Here is a 21,554-nt window from a genome sequence, read left to right as displayed (position 1 = left end):
TGCTGAAAATGAATATTTCTATTGTTAATGTGTATTTTTAATTTTTTTTTGTAAATCTTTCTTTTTCATTTATACTTAATATTTTGGTGGTTTTTTAGCCCCCTTAGGGACTAGAACCCTTGTCCTATTCACCCTGATAGATCTCTATCAGGGTGAATAGGAGCTCACACTGTCCCTGGTGTTTTGTGCACACAGCAGCATGGAGCTTATCATGGCAGCCAGGGCTTCAGTAGCGTTCTGGCTGCCATGGTAACTGATCGGAGCCCCAGGATTACACTGCTGGGGCTCCGATTGGAGAAGGAGGGGACCCTGTGGCCACTGCCACCAATGATTAAAACTGGGGGGGGCTTGAGTGGGGGGGGGGCGCACTGCGCCACCAATGTTTTTAATATGGGGGTGGGGGGCGCACTGCGCCACCAATGATTAATACTGGGGGGCTTGGGGGGGTGCACTGCGCCACCAATGAACATAAATCTCTCATTTATTCATATACAGGAGGCGGGAGCTGGCTGCAGAATCACATAGCCGGCTCCCGACCTCTATGAGCGGTAGCTGCGATCCGCGGCACCTGAGGGGTTAACTACCGCAGATCGCAGCTACCGCTCATAGAGGTCGGGAGCCGGCTATGTGATTCTGCAGCTCCCGCCTCCTGTTCAATTTGAATGAAGGAGTAAGTTAACATCATTGGTGGCGCAGTGGCCATAGCTCCTCCCCTTCTCTTCTCATCTGTCTCCTCATTGGCGGCAGCGGCATCACAGGGGGAGGGAGACACTGCTTCCTTCTCCCCTGTGCTGCTGAGGGAACACGGAGAGCGCTGACAGCAGCGCGATCTGTGTTCCCAATACGTTATCGGAATATCGGCAAAATAGATGCCGATACCGATAACGGTCCAAATCCTGAATATAGGCCAATAATATGGGTAAAACCGATAATCGGTCGATCCCTAGTTCAGAGGCCCTGAGAAAGATGGTGAAGGAGGATGATATAGAAGCCTTCCTGGGCACCTTTGAAAGGATTGCAGAGAGAGAGAGGCTTCCGGGAGACCAGTGGGCGGATGTGCTGGCACCCTTCCTAACAGGCGAACCTCAAAAAGCTTACTTTGACCTGAGGGTACAAGATGCCAAGGTGTATGCCAAACTGAAGGCTGAAATCCTAGCCCATCTGGGGGTTACCCTAGCAGTCCGGGCACAGAGGGTCTACGCCTGGGTATATGATCATGAAAAGCCAGCTAGATCTCAAATGCATGATCTCTTCCACCTCACCAATAAATGTTTGCAGCCAGAGGAACTTACTTCAGCTCAAATTGTGGAGCAAGTCGTTTGTGACCATTTTATACGGGCCCTGCCTCTGAAGATACAACGCTGCATTGGATACACCGACCCAAAAAGTGTGGATGAGCTTGTGTCCGTGGTGGAGCAATACACGGCTACAGAGGAATACCTTCAGGATCTACATCCTACCGTGGTGGCTCCTAGGAGCAAGAGAGGTCCGGGTAAGACTGCTCCATTTTCTAAAGGGGTGAGACAGTATCCTAAGGAAGAGGGTGGTACACATGCAGAGGGCCAAGGTGTAAGGCCCCCAAGTCCAAAAAGGGACACTGGAGCAAGAGCCCGGGGCCTGATAGTCTGTTGGGACATGTTGCAGCTAACTACCCACTAGCTCGTGAGCCTATGGAATGTGACTTGGGAAGGCGTATGTCTTATTTCGCTAAACCGTCCTCTACAGCTCACACGGACAGTAGAACCGACAGGCAAGTGTGTCAGGTCAAAACCGAGGGACACCCTGTAATGGCGTTCCTGGACTCTGGGAGCTTGGTGACCCTAGTGCAAGCCGGTTTTGTGGACTCTGAGAGGCTCCAGTCCCATCAGTTAGGGGTGATATGTGTCGATGGTGACACAAAAGACTATCCCACTGCGGTGCTAACCGTGGAAACCGCCTGTGAGTCAGTGGCACTTGAAGTGGATGTGGTTAAAAACCTGTTACACTGTGCTGTTATTGGTTGTGATTTTCCTTTGTTTTGGGATTTATGGGAAAATAAGCAATCTAAGGTGGGGGACAAGTTGCATAATATACGTGATGTTTCTGTGGCACCTGATAATGCAGTAACTCTGGGGCTTGGGAAGCCTAAAAAAATTACCAATAGCGGTTCTGGCAGGGGACCCAGAGGAATCTCCTCCAGAGACAGAGATTTCAAACTTACAAGTCTTTCGGGGCCACTTTGGTACCGAACAAATGAGGGATCCCAGTCTAGCGAGTGCCTGGAAAAATGTGAAAGTAATTAATGGGGTACCCTAGGAACCAGGTATGGGTTTGGTGTACCCCCACTTCGCTGTACATAATGATTTACTTTACAGTTTTAAGAAAACACAAACAGAGGTTGTAGAGCAACTGGTTGTACCCAAGTCTCATGTCCGTATGGTATTGGAACCAGCGCATTCCCATATTCTGGGAGGGCATCTAGGGGTGGAAAAAACAAAAGAGCGCATTGAACAGAACTTTTTCTGGCCCTGTATTTATAAGGCTGTAGAGGATTTCTGCCATTCATGCCCTGAGTGTCAAATCCACACCCCTAGGCCGCATTTTGGTAACCCCCTAATACCGCTGCCTATATCTGAGGTTCCTTTTGAGTGCATTGCTATGGATTTAGTCGGCCCACTTCCTAAGTCTGCCAGAGGTCACCAGAATATCTTGGTTGCACTAGACTATGCCACCCGTTATCCCGAAGCCATACCTCTCAGGAACACATTCTCTAAGGTCATAGCAAAAGAACTGTTCCAAATGTTCACCCGTACAGGTATCCCAGCAGAAATTCTAACAGACCAGGGAACACCTTTTATGTCCAACGTTACTAAAGAGCTAAGTCGGCTGTTAAAAATGACACATTTACGTACCTCAGTATATCATCCCCAGACTGATGGTCTCGTGGAAAGGTTCAATAGAACATTTAAAGGGATGCTTAAAGGAGGTGGTTGATAAAGATGGAAAGGACTGGGATTGCATGTTGCCCTATCTCATGTTTTCCATATGGGAGGTGCCACAGGCGTCAACAGGGTTTTCCCTATTTGAGCTCCTATATGGTAGACATCCTCAAGGGCTTTTGGACATAGCCAAAGAGACCTGGAAACAAGAGCATACCCCCCACAAAAATGTTATTGAATATATCGCTCAAATGCAGGACAGAATTGCGGCAGTTATGCCGATTGTTCGAGAGCATATGCAGCAGGCCCAGGAAGCACAAGCCCGGGTTTACAATAGGTTAGCCAAGGTCAGGACATTTCAATCGGGCGACTGCGTGTTAGTATTAATACCCACGGTAGAAAGTAAGTTTCTGGCCAAGTGGCAAGGTCCCTATGAGATCCGTGAAAAGGTAAATGAAGTAAATTACAGGGTTTATCAACAGGGGAAAAGAAAACCCCTTCAACTATATCACATAAATCTAATTAAACCCTGGAAGGATCTGGAGGGTCTCATAGCTAGAAATCAGCCAAGGGAGGGTTCTAGTAATGATATACCAGAGGTTCGTATCGCAGAAACCCTGTCAGCAGTTCAAACTCAAGAGGCTAGGGAGTTTGTACAAAGAAATAGAAAGACATTTTCAGAGTTACCAGGTTGAACCCTTGTCATAAAGCATGACATTGTGACTGAGCCTGGACAAAAGGTAAGACAGAAGCCATATCGGGTACCAGAGGCTCAGAGGCAGGCCATCTCAGAGGAAGTAAAAAAAATGTTGTCTCTAGGGGTGATAGAGAAATCACAAAGTGGCTGGTCAAGCCCCATAGTCCTCATTTCCAAACTGATGGTAGTCTAAGATTTTGTAATGACTTCCGGAAGTTAAATGAAATATCAAAATTTGATGCCTATCCTATGCCAAGGGTCGACGAGTTGATTGAGAGGTTAGGGCTTGCCAGGTATATAACAACTCTTGATCTCACTAAAGGTTATTGGCAGGTTCCCCTTACTGAAAAAGCCAAGGAAAAAATGGCGTTTTCCACACCCGATGGCCATTTCCAGTGTGTTGTCCTCCCGTTTGGCTTATATGGTGCCCCAGCCACTTTCTAGAGGCTGAAGTACCTTATTTTACAGCCTCACCAAGGGTATGCAGCTGCATATTTAGATGATGTCATTGTTTTCAGTTCAGACTAAGGAGTCCCATCTAGCAAAAGTCCAAGTGGTTCTGGACTCAATTTCGGAAGCTGGTTTAACTGCGAATCCCCAAAAATTTACCATAGGCCTAGAGGCTAGGCTACATCAAGCCTCAAATTAACAAAATTGAGGCTATTAAAAACTGGCCTCGACCTGTGTCAAAAAACGCAGGTTAAAGCCTTCTTAGGGATAGCTGGATATTATAGAAGGTTTGTACCAAATTTTGCCACGTTAGCAGCTCCTCTCAATGATCTTACCAAGGGGTCAAAATCCACCATGGTAAAATGAGTGAGACAGTAGAGCAAGCGTTTCAAAGGTTGAAAGAGGTCTTGTGTAAAAGGCCAGTGTTGATCGCTCCCAACTTCAGAAAATAATTTTTGGTTCAAGCAGATGCCTCAGATGTTGGGTTAGGAGCCGTTCTTTCTCAGGTGGTTAATGGTGAGGAACATCCCATCATGTACCTTAGCAGAAAGTTATCCTCTGCAGAAAAGAATTATGAAATAATACAAAGGGAATGCTTAGCCCTTAAGTGGGCCATTAAGTCCCTTAGGTACTATCTGCTGGGGAGACAATTTAGGCTGATTCACTCATTCGCCATTAAAATGTATGGCACAAAATAAAAGGAAGAATGCGAGAGTGACGCATTACGCAGGCTCAGAGCAAGGCAATGTGGACGCATTGTAACGGGTCCACTGTCTAGGGGCACATGGTGCTCTTCCCCACAGGTCTCAGCAGAGGGGGAGGGCATGTAAGGTGGCAGCAGGTAAAGTGTTAAATGGCGTATATATTCCACCTAGGTTTCTCACCTATACATGGTGAGGGGCTCTGTTCCTAGCCCTGGAACCACTTATTCCGCAGCCACTTGATTAATGCAGCTGGGCTGAGGCCTACTCAAAGGAGCAAGGCTGCACTAAAAAAGCTACAATTTCTGGGGAAATTGTGCGAAGTGTTCTTGCCTCCACCAGTAGTCTACAACTGGAGTGGGCCGAGTAACTGAGTGGAGTGGCTTAAGTAACTGTTGTGTGGTTGGAGTGGCTGGAGTAACTGTGGAAAGGTTGGACTCGGCAGAGTAACTTTATGGAGTGGAAAGAGTAACTGTTTGGAGTGAGTAAAGATAGTAAACATTACACTAACCAATTGATTGATCAAATGTAAAAAGTGCACATGGCAAGTGAGAAATGCATTTTAACTTTTATTTATTTATATAGCGCATTTAATTGCAATGTTGTTGCCCAAAGTGCTTCACAGTTACATTAAAACATACATTTATAAAAACATTAGCAGCCGATTTGTGTAGGTGGCCTTGAAAATGAGAAAGTGGTGGCAGATTAGAAATCATGTCCTGATTTTGCAGCTCACACTCTAGCTTTTGTCACTCTGCTGGCTGCTCACACACCTGGGTTCCTATGGCAACTGACTTTACAGCAAGGGCAGAGAAGAGCGGTTAAAAACAAACTGCTCCAACTTGCTCACTTTACTGGCGGTTGTCATCTTCAAACGGTTGTAGTTTAAAAATGATAAATCCTACAGTGAAGAGCTTTATATTGTGAGAATCACAAGACCCTACATTTTGATGCATAGTATGTCTCTGAAATATTAAAAATCAAGGCACAGTCACAGTTTAGAAATTGCCCTTTAAATTTGAGGTGGCTAGAATGGCGTTTCAATGAATGTCAATGGGCGGTGTGAGTTGCAAACAAATGGTCTTATTGTAAAAACTATCAGGACTATGGCTTAGCCGTGGACATTTTTAGTGGCAGCAGGGATAGCTTAAAAAAGGGACACTGACAGGGCCAATAAGCATATTGAGGTATACAGGTCCTTCTCAAAAAATTAGCATATTGTGATAAAGTTCATTATTTTCTGTAATGTACTGATAAACATTAGACTTTCATATATTTTAGATTCATTACACACCAACTGAAGTAGTTCAAGCCTTTTATTGTTTTAATATTGATGATTTTGGCATACAGCTCATGAAAACCCCAAATTCCTATCTAAAAAAATTAGCATATCATGAAAAGGTTCTCTAAACGAGCTATTAACCTAATCATCTGAATCAACTAATTAACTCTAAACACCTGCAAAAGATTCCTGAGGCTTTTAAAAACTCCCAGCCTGGTTCATTACTCCAAACCGCAATCATGGGTAAGACTGCCGACCTGACTGCTGTCCAGAAGGCCATCATTGACACCCTCAAGCAAGAAAGAAATTTCTGAACGAATAGGCTGTTCCCAGAGTGCTGTATCAAGGCACCTCAGTGGGAAGTCTGTGGGAAGGAAAAAGTGTGGCAGAAAACGCTGCACAACGAGAAGAGGTGACCGGACCCTGAGGAAGATTGTGGAGAAGGACCGATTCCAGACCTTGGGGGACCTGCGGAAGCAGTGGACGGAGTCTGGAGTAGAAACATCCAGAGCCACCGGGTACAGGCGTGTGCAGGAAATGGGCTACAGGTGCCACATTCCCCAGAAACAGCGGCAGAAGCGCCTGACCTGGGCTACAGAGAAGCAGCACTGGACTGTTGCTCAGTGGTCCAAAGTACTTTTTTCGGATGAAAGCAAATTTTGCCTGTCATTCGGAAATCAAGGTGCCAGAGTCTGGAGGAAGACTGGGGAGAGGGAAATGCCAAAATGCCTGAAGTCCAGTGTCAAGTCCCCACAGTCAGTGATGGTCTGGGGTGCCATGTCAGCTGCTGGTGTTGGTCCACTGTGTTTTATCAAGGGCAGGGTCAATGCAGCTAGCCATCAGGAGATTTTGGAGCACTTCATGCTTCCATCTGCTGAAAAGCTTTATGGAGATGAAGATTTCATTTTTCAGCACGACCTGGCACCTGCTCACAGCGCCAACACCACTGGTAAATGGTTTACTGACCATGGTATTACTGTGCTCAATTGGCCTGCCAACTCTCCTGACCTGAACCCCATAGAGAATCTGTGGGATATTGGGAAGAGAAAGTTGAGAGACGCAAGACCCAACACTCTGGATGAGCTTAAGGCCGCTATCGAAGCATCCTGGGCCTCCATAACACCTCAGCAGTGCCACAGGCTGATTGCCTCCATGCCACGCCGCATTGAAGCCTCCTGGGCCTTGGTCATTTCTGCAAAAGGATTCCCGACCAAGTATTGAGAGCAGAACTGAACATAATTATTTGAAGGTTGACTTTTTTTGTATTAAAAACACTTTTCTTTTATTGGTCGGATGAAATATGCAAATTTTTTGAGATAGGAAATTTGGGTTTTCATGAGCTGTATGCCAAAATCATCAATATTAAAACAATAAAAGGCTTGAACTACTTCAGTTGTGTGTAATGAATCGAAAATATATGAAAGTCTAATGTTTATCAGTACATTACAGAAAATAATGAACTTTATCACAATATGCAAATTTTTTTAGAAGGACCTGTATATATGGCACTACAGGTCTTATAATGGGTATTACAATCATCTAAGTATCCCCCCTGTCCACATTATACATACAGTAAACTTAAGTTTTATAACCTGCTCCAACGGTCTTCAATCTGCCCAAGGGGCGGCGTTTCACCTCTCTTGCGCCCAGCCAGCCTCCCCCAACTGCCGCTTTGAAGCGCCGCCCAGCTCATGAATATTCAGTTTGCTGGGCGGCTTCTGCGGTCCCCGCTCTGAAGGGCTGCGCTTAACAGTGCCCGGCGCATGCGCCGGATCTTGTGAAGTCCGGTACAGTAAGCGCCGCCCAGCTCATCAATATTCACTTCGCTGGGCGGCGCTTACTATTCCCGACTTCACAAGATCCGGCGCATGCGCAGGGCACTGTTAAGCGCAGCCCTTCAGAGCGGGGACCGCAGAAGCCGCCCAGCAAACTGAATATTCATGAGCTGGGCGGCGCTTCAAAGCGGCAGTTGGGGGAGGCTGGCTGGGCGCAAGAGAGGTGAAACGCCGCCCCTTGGGCAGATTGAAGACCGTTGGAGCAGGTTATAAAACTTAAGTTTACTGTATGTATAATGTGGACAGGGGGGATACTTAGATGATTGTAATACCCATTATAAGACCTGTACTGCCATATATATACCTCAATATGCTTATTGGCCCTGTCAGTGTCCCTTTAATGTTTTAATATAGTAGGTGGTAGGTGGGCTGTAGGTGGGGGAGTGGTGGCAGTTTAGAAATCATGTCCTGATTTTTCAGCTCCCACTCTAGCTTTTGTCAGCTCCCACTCTAGTTTTGAACATTCCGCCATTCATTCCTAGGGGACCATTTTCGCCACAAAAACGACGATATTTCGTGAACCATTCAGCAAAACGTTCCACAAAGTAGTAGCACACCAATCGGGAACAATCCGCACGTTTCGGTATATTACTGTCTATGCAGTGTAAAAACTGTGGGAGGAGTTAGGGTGGTAAATTTGGCTATAATAATAAGAATATATATATGTGAGATAACAGTATGTGGTCTTGCCATGCAAGAACACTTAATTATGTAGGAGAGAGCCAAACAGGGTGGTTGCTCTGTGTGAGCAGAAGGTACAGGTCGCTGTTACTCTGTGTTGTTTGGGACAGTCAGGTACGTTACTGTCTAGTTAGTGTTCGGACGAGCAGGAGTTTCTTTATGTTATGTTTTCTTTTTGAACCGTGCATCCTGTACATGTGCTGCCTGTTTACCCTGACAATAAATGCCGGAAAGGGCCGCGCTTTGAAACCTTAAAGTTTGTCTGGGTCTCTATAGCATTGGACTTGCTCGGACCAGTGAGCTAACTAGAAAAGTCCACACCCTGCAGAGCAGCGCTCCCGGCCACACCCACTGTGCAGGGAACTGCGGCATTGCTCCATGGGGTGGCCTCTGTGCAGGGAAAGTATGTGACTTGGTACACGTGTTTTCGGGATAGGTGGGTGGAATGCTATGGCATATTTTAACCGCTACATTGTAGACCATTTTATTCCTGTCCCTTTAAAACTCTGCTGACTACTGAGCTCACATCTCCCAGCACACCCTGCAGCTTCAGTGTCTGCCCAGTCTCATTTTGTCAGATGCAGTTTTTACACCACTGTGCAATAATCTGAAAGAGCCTCTCAGCCTATAGACTAAGATTCCCATGGACATGTCAGAGAGCCGTGTATGGGCACTACACGTATATGGCAGTAGCCGGAGCCTCTAGTGCGGAGTGCACAACCTCCATCTGCTGCCGTACAGGCTCCGTCAGGTGCAAAATGCTTCTAGGTAAGGTATAGAAAAGATATCCCTCATATAAAATCGGAGGCGTACGGAGGTTCAATGGAGATGCTTGAACGGGATCCCAAATACTGCACCAAAACGGGCCAGTAACATGAATCCTAAAGGGAGCTGCAGGACTGTGACCACGAGATGTGACGTCCACATGGTGTCCAGTATTAGGTTACTCCAGATACATGTTTGTAGCTGTGCAATGTTGGTGGAAGGTGAGATTAGGCTTGATTCACAAAGGACGCCTAGAGCTGCTCCAACTGTAGATCCCGCCCTGTATGACCCCATTATCTGGAGAATACTAGAAGAATGTGGAATGTCTTGAGAGGAGCTCCGGGAAGAATGGCTTCATTTTCTAAAGAAAACCAGAGGAACCAATGTTTTAGCCAAAGACATCACCCGTGCAGACATCTCAGGAGGGAAGCCTCAGCATCTGAACCAAGGCATTGACCCCGCTCACATCCTGGAGACTTCATCCTGCAGCAAATGTTCTCTGATGTCCTGTCGAAGGGCCGGAGTGAGGAATCATTAAAACTACAACTCCCAGCATGCTCTGACTGTTAGATGGGAGTAGTGGTTTTGCAACAGCTGCAGAGTCACTGACTCCAAAGATCAATGTTAGAAGCTGGGAAAAAGTATTTGTCCCCCTCGCAAATGCCCAGTGCCAACCACAGTGTCTCCCTATAACAGTGCCAGCCACAGTGTCCCCCATATCAGTGCCAGCCACAGTGTCCCCCATATCAGTGCCAGCCATGGCTCCCTATAACAGTGCCTGCCACAGTGTCCCCCATATCAGTGCCAGCCATGGCTCCCTATATCAGTGCCAACCACAGTGTCTCCCTATATCAGTGCCAGCCATGGCTCCCTATAATAGTGCCAACCACAGTGTCTCCCTATATCAGTGCCAGCCACAGTGTCCCCCATATCAGTGCCAGCCACAGTGTCCCCCATATCAGTGCCAGCCATGGCTCCCTATAACAGTGCCTAGCACAGTGTCCCCCATATCAGTGCCATCCATAGTGTCTCCCCCATAAAGATGCCAGCCACAATGTCTCCCCATAATCGTGCCGGCCACAGTGTTTCCCCATAAGTGCCTTCCATAGTGTCTTCCCATAACAGTGACAGCCACACAGTGTCCCCCATAATAGTGCCAGCCACACAATGTCCCCCATAATAGTGCCAGCCACACAGTGTTCTCCATAATAGTGCCAGCCACACAGTGTTCCTCATAATAATGCCAGCCACACAGTGTCCCCCATAATAGTGCCAGCCACACAGTGTCCCCCATAATAGTGCCAGCCACACAGTGTCCCCCATAATAGTGCCAGCCACACAGTGTCCCCCATAATAGTGCCAGCCACACAGTGTTCCCCATAATAGTGCCAGCCACACAGTGTCCCCCATAATAGTGCCAGCCACACAGTGTCCCCCATAATAGTGCCAGCCACACAGTGTCCCCCATAATAGTGCCAGCCACACAGTGTCCCCCATAATAGTGCCAGCCACACAGTGTTCCCCATAATAGTGCCAGACACACAGTGCCCCCCATAATAGTGCCAGACACACAGTGTTCCCCATAATAATGCCAGCCACACAGTGTTCTCCATAATAGTGCCAGCCACACAGTGTCCCCCATAATAGTGCCAGCCACACAGTGTTCCCCATAACAATGCCAGCCACAGTGTTCTCCATAATAGTGCCAGTCACACAGTGTCCCCCATAACTATGCAAGCCACACAATGTCCCCCATAACTATGCCAGCCACACAGTGTCTTCCCATAACAGTGCCAGCCACACAGTGTTCTCCATAATATTGCCAGTCACACAGTTTCACCCATAACTATGCCAGCAACACAGTGTCTTCACATAACAGTGACAGCCACACAGTGTCCCCCATAATACTGCCAGCCACACAATGTCCCCCATAATAATGCCAGCCACACAGTGTTCTCCATAATAGTGCCAGCCACACAGTGTCCCCCATAATAGTGCCAGCCACACAATGTCCACCATAATAATGCCAGCCACACAGTGTCCCCCATAAAAGTGCCAGCCACACAGTGTTCCCTATAATAATGCCAGCCACACAGTGTTCTCCATAATAGTGCCAGCCACACAGTGTTCTCCATAATAGTGCCAGCCACACAGTGTCCCCCATAATAGTGCCAGCCACACAATGTCCCTCATAATAATGCCAGCCACACAGTGTCCCCCATAATAGTGCCAGCCACACAGTGTTCCCTATAATAGTGCCAGCCACACAGTGTCCCCCATAATAGTGCCAGCCACACAGTGTCCCCCATAATAGTGCCAGCCACACAGTGTTCCCTATAATAGTGCCAGCCACACTGTCCCCCATAATAATGCCAGCCACACAGTGTTCTTCATAATAGTGCCAGCCACACAGTGTCCCCCATAATAGTGCCAGCCACACAGTGTCCCCCATAATAGTGCCAGCCACACAGTGTCCCCAATAATAGTGCCAGCCACACAGTGTTCCCTATAATAGTGCCAGCCACACTGTCCCCCATAACTATGCCAGCCACAGTATCCCCCATAATAGTGCCAGCCACACAGTGTCCCCCATAATAGTGCCAGCCACACAGTGTCCCCCATAACTATGCCAGCCACACAGTGTTCTTCATAATAGTGCCAGCCACACAGTGTTCTCCATAATAGTGCCAGCCACACAGTGTTCCTCATAATAGTGCCAGCCACACAGTGTTCCTCATAATAGTGCCAGCCACACAGTGTTCTTCATAATAGTGCCAGCCACACAGTGTTCTCCATAATAGTGCCAGCCACACAGTGTTCTTCATAATAGTGCCAGCCACACAGTGTTCCTCATAATAGTGCCAGCCACACAGTGTTCTTCATAATAGTGCCAGGCACACAGTGTCCCCCATAATAGTGCCAGCCACACAGTGTCACCCATAACTATGCCAGCCACAGTGTCCCCCATAATAGTGCCAGCCACACAGTGTCCCCCATAATAGTGCCAGCCACACAGTGTCCCCCATAATAGTGCCAGCCACACAGTGTCCCCCATAACTATGCCAGCCACACAGTGTCACTCATAATAGTGCCAGCCACACAGTGTCCCCCATAACTATGCCAGCCACACAGTTACCTCAATAACCGTGTCAGACCGTCACTGTCCAGTAATAAAGCACAGCTATAATTCTCCACAGTAACTGGTGATCGGGCCATGGATGAATGTGAACTTCTATAAGTAGATCCGTCCATCAAGACCTAATATAACTGGAACGTGTAGACTTCATAAGAATGACGAGCCCCTTACTCATCTTTCAGGCCACCACTGGAGAGATCTGACCCCTGCAGAACTTTACAGCCCTGAGTGGAGATACATGGCTACATACATGGGATGACGAGAACGACCGCCACTTTATAGTCGCTGACTAATGGCTGAGGAATTTTAAATACATCAATATAAGTCTGAATATAGAACAAAGATTACATTGCTCTGCGCGTGCCCTGGAAACTCCATCCGCCGCTCAACCTATAAAATAGTCATAAGTGGTGGCGATCCAGGCAGTGATAGGGCTCATTCACACGACCATATACGTCATACCGTGTTGCGGATCCGCAAAACATGGATACCGGCCGTATGCGTTCCGCATTTTTGCGAATGTGGACAAGAATAGAAAATGTTCTATCTTTTTTTGTGCTCACAGAACAGAAATGTGGATGTGGACATCTTTTGCGGCCCCACATGAAATGAATGGGTCCGCACCCAGTCCGCAAAATTGTGAAACGTATGCGGACAGAAAAATATGGTCGTGTGAATGGACCCTTAGTCAGGAGATCTTCTTCCTTTACTGACCTTATAATTCTAAATGAGAGAACAGCATGTACAGGATTCCTCTTATACATCTGTCTTCCGAATGTAATACATGGCACCCCTCTCCGCAAGAGACCCATGTCCATACGCTCTAATACGGCATATGGTTTGTCTTGACGCCGGAATAATTTTATGGTAATTGACGCTATGATTAAACATATGAACTGCTCTCTTTCCAGACACTGACTGAAGCAGCTCTTCCTCCCCCTCTCGCAGCAGGCTCTCAGCAGCTGACTCACATCCATTCAGTAAGCTGTACTCACACAAAGGCTTGTCTATCAGGAAATTCCTTCAGTGCTAATCATCACCACCGAGCTCCGGTGCAGGGGAGCTGCTGCTTTCCCCCTTGGGGACTTCTGACAATTGTGAACTACCGTATATGAGTTTACAATCTCTTAACCATTAGGGCTCGTCCACATCTCCACCACACCTCCGGTATAATTTCCGAACGAAAATGATAGACGTGCCAGATCAGTCAGATGAAGGACAGCAACGGCACATAACGGACGTTGTTGAATATAATGTGGTCCGTCGGGTTTCCATTATGGCGTGCTGGCTCCCCGATCCTTCTCTGCCAGGTCTGCGATGCTCCACTGGGCTCCTTCGATGCCAACATCTGGTTGACTGGATCTCCTTGGGTCATGTGACCATTTGTCATGACATAACGGGATCCGGTCTCTGCCGCGGCCAGTGACTGGCTGCGGCGATATCAAATCGGATGTTGACATTGAAAAAGCCCAGCACCCTATTCTTGCACAAACCCTTTAAAGAGGGTTTCTGCCCAAAACTTAAACTTAGGATATCAATATGAGACCGGGGGGGCTGAGTCCTGGCACCTCTGCTGATCATCCATTTTCAGAATCTCCGGTGCCAGAACCAGGCACTGGACCTACAGAACTGGGTTACTGCAGGCTATTGCGGCGCTGCTTCCATTCAATGTAAAATCAGGGATTTTCTGTGACCGGGAGCTGATTATTTCCGTCCTTTACGCAGCACAGAATGGTGCTATGTGTGTGTCAGTCCGATCCTGCGGATGGCACGGCGCGCAAAAGCGTGCGGTGCCATCAAACTCACCCCGTTAATTCAGATGGATGGATTTTTGTCTTTTTTCCAACTCTACATTTAGAGGGGAATGTTTCCTTTTTAAAGGGTTTGTGGTAAAATTTAAACCTTTCGTGTATGATAAGGGATATGAGTTTGATAAGGGCCTGACTGTCGGGACTCCCACCGATCACTGATATGGGGGTCCTGCGTGCCCTGACTATGGCGCTGCCACGAAGAGATGCCAGGTACAGAGTATGAGTGGACCGACAGTTTGCATGCTCCACCGCTGTTCCCCCTTCATACATGGAGATACAGGACCCCCATACTTCTGATTGGTGGAGCCCCCAGACATCGGACCCCTACAGATCGGACATATACCGTACCCTGTGGATAGGGGATAAAACTTGGCATGACCCCTTTAAGGCTACTACGACCAATTGGCATGAAGCCAAGACAATCGCTGCTAATGACTTTCACTGGTCTAATTATAAACTGGGTCACGTTCCAGAAATACCAGTGGAGTTGTGGTCAAATACGAGTCCCTTGGGTGCTCGGTGAATGCTGAACCTGATAGCGCTGTTTGTGTAGAGCTGGCAGCGCGCTGAGAACTCACAGGCACTTTGTCGCTGACGCGCTAATGGCCTGATCTGCCGTTACCATACATGGAGCGCCAAAGTGAAGACGTCCATCAGCGCACAGATCCCAGAAATTAACCTCTGGGGGATACTCCTTCACTACAGAGAGCCACAATGGACGTGAGATGCGGGCAGTCTGGCACAACAGGACTGGCATTGATTGGTGCCCCGGGCATGGAGAGGCCTTCACCAATGTCAGCTGCTCTGACTGCTCCCTGCTATCACAACCACATCATATGAGACCACGGATGCTACAATTAGCAGGGGCTGTACCAGTACCGCGACCCCTTCGTTCTCAGAATGGGTGTCCTAGAGGTCGGAGCCCCACTGATGGCATATCCAAGCAATATGGCTTCATTTTATACGTTGGGTATACCCTTTTAACAAAAAAAACACAACAATTTAAATAAAGTCTTCTGAATGGCAGAGTATCCAGACACCTCTAATGCCAAGACACAGGTGCTGAGGTGCAAGATTGGCATGGATTGTGTCTTCCCTGCACTATTAGGCCTCATTCACACATACGTGGATTTTCACAGACCACAGCCCGTGAAAACCCGTCCTGCTGAGTGCACGGCGTCATTGGTTGCTATGACGCTGTGCGCTTCGCGCCGCCGCTGCTGTACAGTAATACACTCGTATCTATATGGCACAAAGTCATAGCAACCAATGACGCCGTGCGCTCCTGCACTCAGAAGGACGGCAGGCCGGGTTTTCACGTATGTGTGAATGAGGCCTTAGGCTACTTTCACACTCGTGTTTTGGGCGGATCCGTCATGGATCTGCAAAAACGGATCCGTTACAATAATACAACCGCATGCATCCGTCATGAACAGATCCGTTTGTATTATCTGTAACATAGCCAAGACGGATCCGTCATGAACTCTATTGAAAGTCAATGGGAGACGGATCCGTTTTCTATTGTGCCTGATTGTGTCAGAGAAAACGGATCCGTCCCCATTGATTTACATTGTGTGTCAGGACGGATCCGTTTGTCTCAGTTTTGTCAAGTGGACAGCAAAACGCTGCAGGCAGCCTCCAGAGCGGAACGGAGACCGATCGGAGGCAAACCGATGCATTCTGAGCGGATCCTTTTCCATTCAGAATGCATTAGGGCAAAACTGATCCGTTTTGGACCGCTTGTGAGAGCCCATATCAGATCTCGGAAAGCCAAAATGCGAGTGTGAAAGTAGCCTAAGATGTAACATTTAAGGGCATCTGTCAGCAGATTAGTCCCTATGACACCGGCTGACCTGTTACATGTGCGCTTGGCAGCTGAAGACATCCATGTTGGTCCCATGTTCATATATGCCCGCATTGCTGAGAAAAATGATGTTTTAATATATGCAAATTAGCCTATAGGAGCAACGGGGGTGTTACCATTACACCTAGAGGTTCATTTGCATATATTAAAACATCACGCCTAGAGGCGTGATGACACCTGGTCCTGTCAATCAAAGTGGAGAGGGTGCGGCAGTTGCAGAGAGAGCAGTCAGTTAGGACGGGCCCCCCCAAAGTGTAGGGAGAGCAGCCACGCATACGCGGCCAGCGTCCATTCACCGCTATGGGAATTAGGCAGTCCCATAGAGGTGAAAGGAGAGGTGGCCACGGATGCATGGTGCGCTCTCCATTCACCACTGCTGGACTCCTGAGAACCAGCAGCAGACTGGCCATGAAATTTCCTGGTGGGACGATGCTCAGAGGACCACCCAAGCCCTTCTCATGACTAACAGCCCGGTACATGATGATCAGATGCTTATGTACTTATGCACCTGGCGGGCGGCCGCAGGTGCACTCCTGAACTCATTTGTATCACCGTCCTCAGGATGGAGATACTGTTGAATACTGCGGTGGGGGGAAACAGTGATATTTGGTTCTACTGTGGTGGTATTTTGTGCTGCACTATGGTATTTGGTTCTGCTGGGGACCACTTTTTCCAGGACCACTTTAAGTTCCCAGTCGGCCCCGGCTGAGCACACTTGTTCAGCAATTTCCAGAACTCCTGCAGTGGTGAATGGAGGATGGCTGCACATGCGCGGTATGCTCTCCTTACCCTCAGGAGGTCTGTTCTGGAGGGACCTGCACCTATCTGACTTTAATAGCATATCCTTAGCGAGATGCCATGAAATTATGAGATGGGCCAACCCCTTTAAGCAAAACTGTCTGCCATCCAAACAGGAAGCTGAAGCGCTAGGACATTAAAGGGGTTGTCTGGGTTCAGAGGTGAACCCGGACACATCTCCATCTTCAGTCCTCCAGCCACCCTGATATGAGCATTTCATGCTCTGATGCTCTCCTTTGCCCTGCGCTGAATCGCGCAGGACAGAGGCATTTTTTGAAGATCCGGTGACGTACCAGGCCCTGTAGAACGGCTAGGGCAGCGCTAAAGCCCGACTGTCAGAGCTGGTGACGTCACCGGGCTCACTGCTGGGCCAACCCATGCCTCCCTATAGGCCCATAGATTTCTACACTGATCCATATTACACCTGTGTGCATGATTCCTGGCGTATATTTGCAGTGAGTGTGATTTGTGATTCTTAGGCACGTATCGTAAAATCTGGGCGTAACAGGAGGGAAATCACGTTTCCCTGTGAGGTGCAATCTGCAATAAAACAAACGACCCCATCTGTGTCATAAAACAGGCAGATAAAGTCTTCCGCCACCTGCCACACCTGAGACGGAGCGGCCGCTCTGAACTAAATCAAAGCCGCGCACAACTGCCCAAGACATCTTTTTACAATATGAGGAGAACAATGGAATCTGAAGACGCAGCTTAACGGATAATAGGGGGGGTTTGGATTGTACCGCGGCGTTCAAAGAGACACCGCTAAGCTTTAAAAATACAGGGCAGGGTCCCGTTATAGAACATAAAAGGGCGCCGTCACTTTAAGAGTTTCATTGATGTGACATTTATTGGTGCCTTGAAGGAGACTTAAAGGGATTGTCTAGGACTAAAATAAAATATGACTTTTATTAGGATCCGACCGAGAAATACTGTAAGTCTCACAAAGAGGAGACTAAACAGCAATGAAGGATACTAGTGGCAGACACAGTTAGTGCCTCCATAACAGTGCTAGGCATATGTAGTGCCTTTATAACAGTACCAGATACAATCAGTACAATGTACCGGTAAGTGCCAGACACAATTTGCTCATGTGTGCCTCCATAACAGTGCCAGACATAATTAATGCCTTGCCTTCATTACAGTATTAGATGCAATCAGTACCATGTTACAGTGCCATCTACAATGTGTATATTTGTCTCTTAATAACAGTGCCAGACTGAGGCAGTACCCTGTAAAAGTTCCAGATACAATGCCTTCATAACAGTACTAGATGCCATCAGTACCATGTAAGAGTGCCAGACATTGCTAAACATATTTAGTGGGTCCATAACAGTGCCAGTCACAGTCAGTACCCAGTAAAATGCCTTCCTAACAGTAGTAGACAGTACCATGTAAGAGTGGCAGACACAGTTAGTGCCTCCATAACAGTACTAGATGCAATCAGGACCACGTAACAGTGCCAGACAAAATTAGTGTCTCCATAACAGTATAAATGCAGCCAGTGCCACATACCATACAATGCCAGTAACCCATAACATTGCCAAATGCAATCAGTGACCATAACAATGCCAACCGCAGTCAGTGCTAGATAACAGTGCCAAAAAATCTGTATCATAAAACATTGCAAAACATAAATAGTGGCTCCATTACAGTGCCAGACACCATCAATACACCATAACCATGCCAGACACAATTATATAACAATGACAAACACACTCAGTACCTAGTAACAGAGCCATACAATATTAGTGCCCCATAACAGTACTATATGTAATCAGTACTCAATAAAAGTCTTTATAACAGTGCCAGATACAATCAGTGTCTCTACAACAGTGCCAAACACAATAAGGGCCTCCATAAAAGTGCCGAACACAATCAGTGCCTCTACAGCAGTGGCAGATAGAATTGGTGCCTCTACAACAGTCTAGCCTAAATTTTCTTGTAGTATGTTAGATTGAGCACTCCCCGCCCATCTGTCCAGGGCTTCTGAGCAGATGGTTCCTACCCCACCCTGAACATTGTAGGCTTAGGTTAGGCCCAGGAGAGGCAGTTCTGTTAGTGTTAGGTACCGATCCGCAGAAGCCAGCTTGACGTTTGTAGATGGGCCCGACACACGTTTGATAAAAAATGTGCGCAAAGAGCTTTTATTTTTTTATGTATAGTAGGTATAGTATCACTGTAATCCAGAATAATCCCTAATTCTTAGTTCTATTGTTTGAATGTTTAATGTTGTGCTGCCATACATTTTTGTTTGCTGTCTGAATGCTAGCTTAATGGATGTGCACCTGTGACTTCTGATGTGATAGTCTAAATTTTCTTGTTGCCTCTACAGCAGTGCCAGACACAAATACGGTCTCTACAACAGTGCCCGACGCAAATACGGCCTCTATGACAGTGCCAAACACAATTGATGCCACTGTAACAGTGCTAGACACAATTAGCGCCTCTACAACAGTGCTAGATACAATTAGTACTTTTACAACAGTTCCAGACACAAATACTGCTTCTACAACAGTGCCAGAACCTTTATACCAGTGCTATCTGCAATCAGTAGTTGGCAACACTGCCTTACAATATCGGTGCCCCATAAAACTTCCAGAAACAATTCAGTGCCCATAACTGTTCCAAATGGTTTTCTATAACAGTGCCAGCCCAGTGCTAGCCATTAAAAATGGCAACTGAACTGCATCAACCCACTACAGTTTGAACAGAGCTGTGTGACTTCCAGGGATCTCAAGTCTCCCGGACATTCAGGGAGTCTCCCGCTATTAGATAGCGGCTCCCTGACGCCCGCATGTGAAACAATATATCCACCTGTAGCAGTGTTCCCTTCTCGGCGCGTGCGCACAGTGCAAGAAGAAGCCGATGCCAGCAGTCCGCAACGGCGCATCAGGCTAAGCCTGTGCGCATGCGCGGGATCTCAAAGCGGGAGGAGGGGAAGGAGGGAGAGGCGGCACTGAGGAGTAGAAGGCGGCGCTGGGTACGAAAGGGCGATGCGTGCGGCCGGGCACCATGCATCCACAGACCTCCCCTGCTTGGGCACCTTAATTATTGACAGGTTAGTAAAACCTGTTTTTCCGCAGAATAAAGCTAGGTCTACACGACGACATTTGTTGCGCGATATTTTGTTGCACCAATGTCGCGCGACAATTTTTATAATGGCAGTCTATGGTGTCGCACTGCGACATGCTGCGACTGCGACAGTCGCAGAAAATCCATTCGAGATGGATTTTTCTGCGACTGTCGCGTCGCAGTCGCAGCATGTCGCATGTTGCAGTGCGACACCATAGACTGCCATTATAAAAATTGTCGCGCGACATTAGTGCAAAAAAATGTTGCGTGACAACTGTTGCGCCCTATCTGTCGCGCGACAAAATGTCGTCGTGTAGACCTAGCCTAAAGCCACAAATAGCTTTTATAAGGCCACCTTAGAAATCAGAATGCTACCCTGGACATGAGCATATGTTTAGCTCACAGAGCTTATAGGTGGTGACAGAATCCCTTTAATCATATACATAAATATGATAATTTGGGGCAGGGTAATAAGCCCAGTCCTCCACACCATAGAGCAAAGTGTGCAGATACTGCATATGTTTGGAAAATGTAATAAAAAGTTTGTGAAAGAAAAAAAAAAGAAAACCTCCCGGAAATGAGAAGTGCACCTCCCTGAAATGAGTTTTTGCAGGTTGGGATGTCTGGATTTCCAGCACCAGAGGCCGTAGGGAACTGCTGATCGGCAGGAGTGCAGGGTGTAGGACCCCCACCCATCTGATAGTCATGACATATGCTGAGGATAGCTTATCAATATGTGGAGTACTTGTGTATTAGAGAGACTGTTTCACCTACTTGTCCTGCTGAGTTTGCCAGTTTTGCCCATGAGCTTTGGCAGAAAACATGATCCGCTCACTCATCAGCAGCCATATGACACTGTGGAAAAGGATTCTGTGGGATATTCCTGAGTCATGCACAATCATGAGACCTTGGAGACGTCCCTGAGCTGTCACACGGGGGCATGTGATCCTGAAATAAGGTAGTTTGTCCTATTAAAAGAGCAAACTGGACAACATATATGACCCTTTTTTTGTTAGAGGGGTCCTAAGACCAAAGGAGCGCGAGCGCGCGGGGGGGGGGGGGGGCAAGCCTGGAAAAGCTGGGTGAAAACTCATATGGGAGCCACACTGACGGCCATGTTGATTAGGTTATTCTTAGGGGTCCTCTTACACGGGCAGCAAACAATATACAGTTCAGTGGGAGCTCGTTTAAAGGGCCATTCACACCAGTTAATGCAAAGTGTAAAGGGGACAAACTTGGGTCATGCCCCTTTACACAGGCCAGTTATCGGGAACGACAATCCTCAGCTGATGTAAAAGTGCCCTGAATGATAAGTCCGACAACGGTTTGCCTGACAACCCCGATGACAGAGCTGATTTTTCCTGCGGTCCAGTATGAGCACACATAAAACACCAAATGACACGTGCTACATCTGTATATGAAGGTTATAGATAATTAAAAGGCAATTTTTCCATCACTTGGTAGAGATCTGATTACAGGGACCCCCACTGATCATGAAAATGAAGGGGTTGCAGCTGAATTGCAACCCCCACTGACTCAAC

General features: G+C 47.5%; 1 protein-coding gene across 2 annotated transcripts in view; it reads right to left on the bottom strand.

Annotated features, from left to right (window-relative positions):
* The window catches only part of RAI14 (retinoic acid induced 14), a 150,248-nt gene that overhangs the window by 105,634 nt on the left and 23,060 nt on the right, over nt 1-21,554 (bottom strand). The window contains exon 1 of one of the 2 annotated variants that reach the window (XM_044276413.1): nt 12,466-12,584. The exons of the other annotated variant lie outside the window; for it this stretch is intronic. The gene's annotated coding sequence lies outside the window, so the exon portion shown is untranslated. Of the gene's footprint in view, nt 1-12,465; nt 12,585-21,554 lie in introns of those variants that run through there. 2 annotated transcript variants of the gene reach the window in all.

This window comes from Bufo gargarizans, chromosome 1 (assembly GCF_014858855.1).
Source record: "Bufo gargarizans isolate SCDJY-AF-19 chromosome 1, ASM1485885v1, whole genome shotgun sequence".
Lineage (NCBI taxonomy): Eukaryota > Metazoa > Chordata > Amphibia > Anura > Bufonidae > Bufo > Bufo gargarizans.
This window is presented reverse-complemented; position numbering and strand designations above follow the sequence as displayed.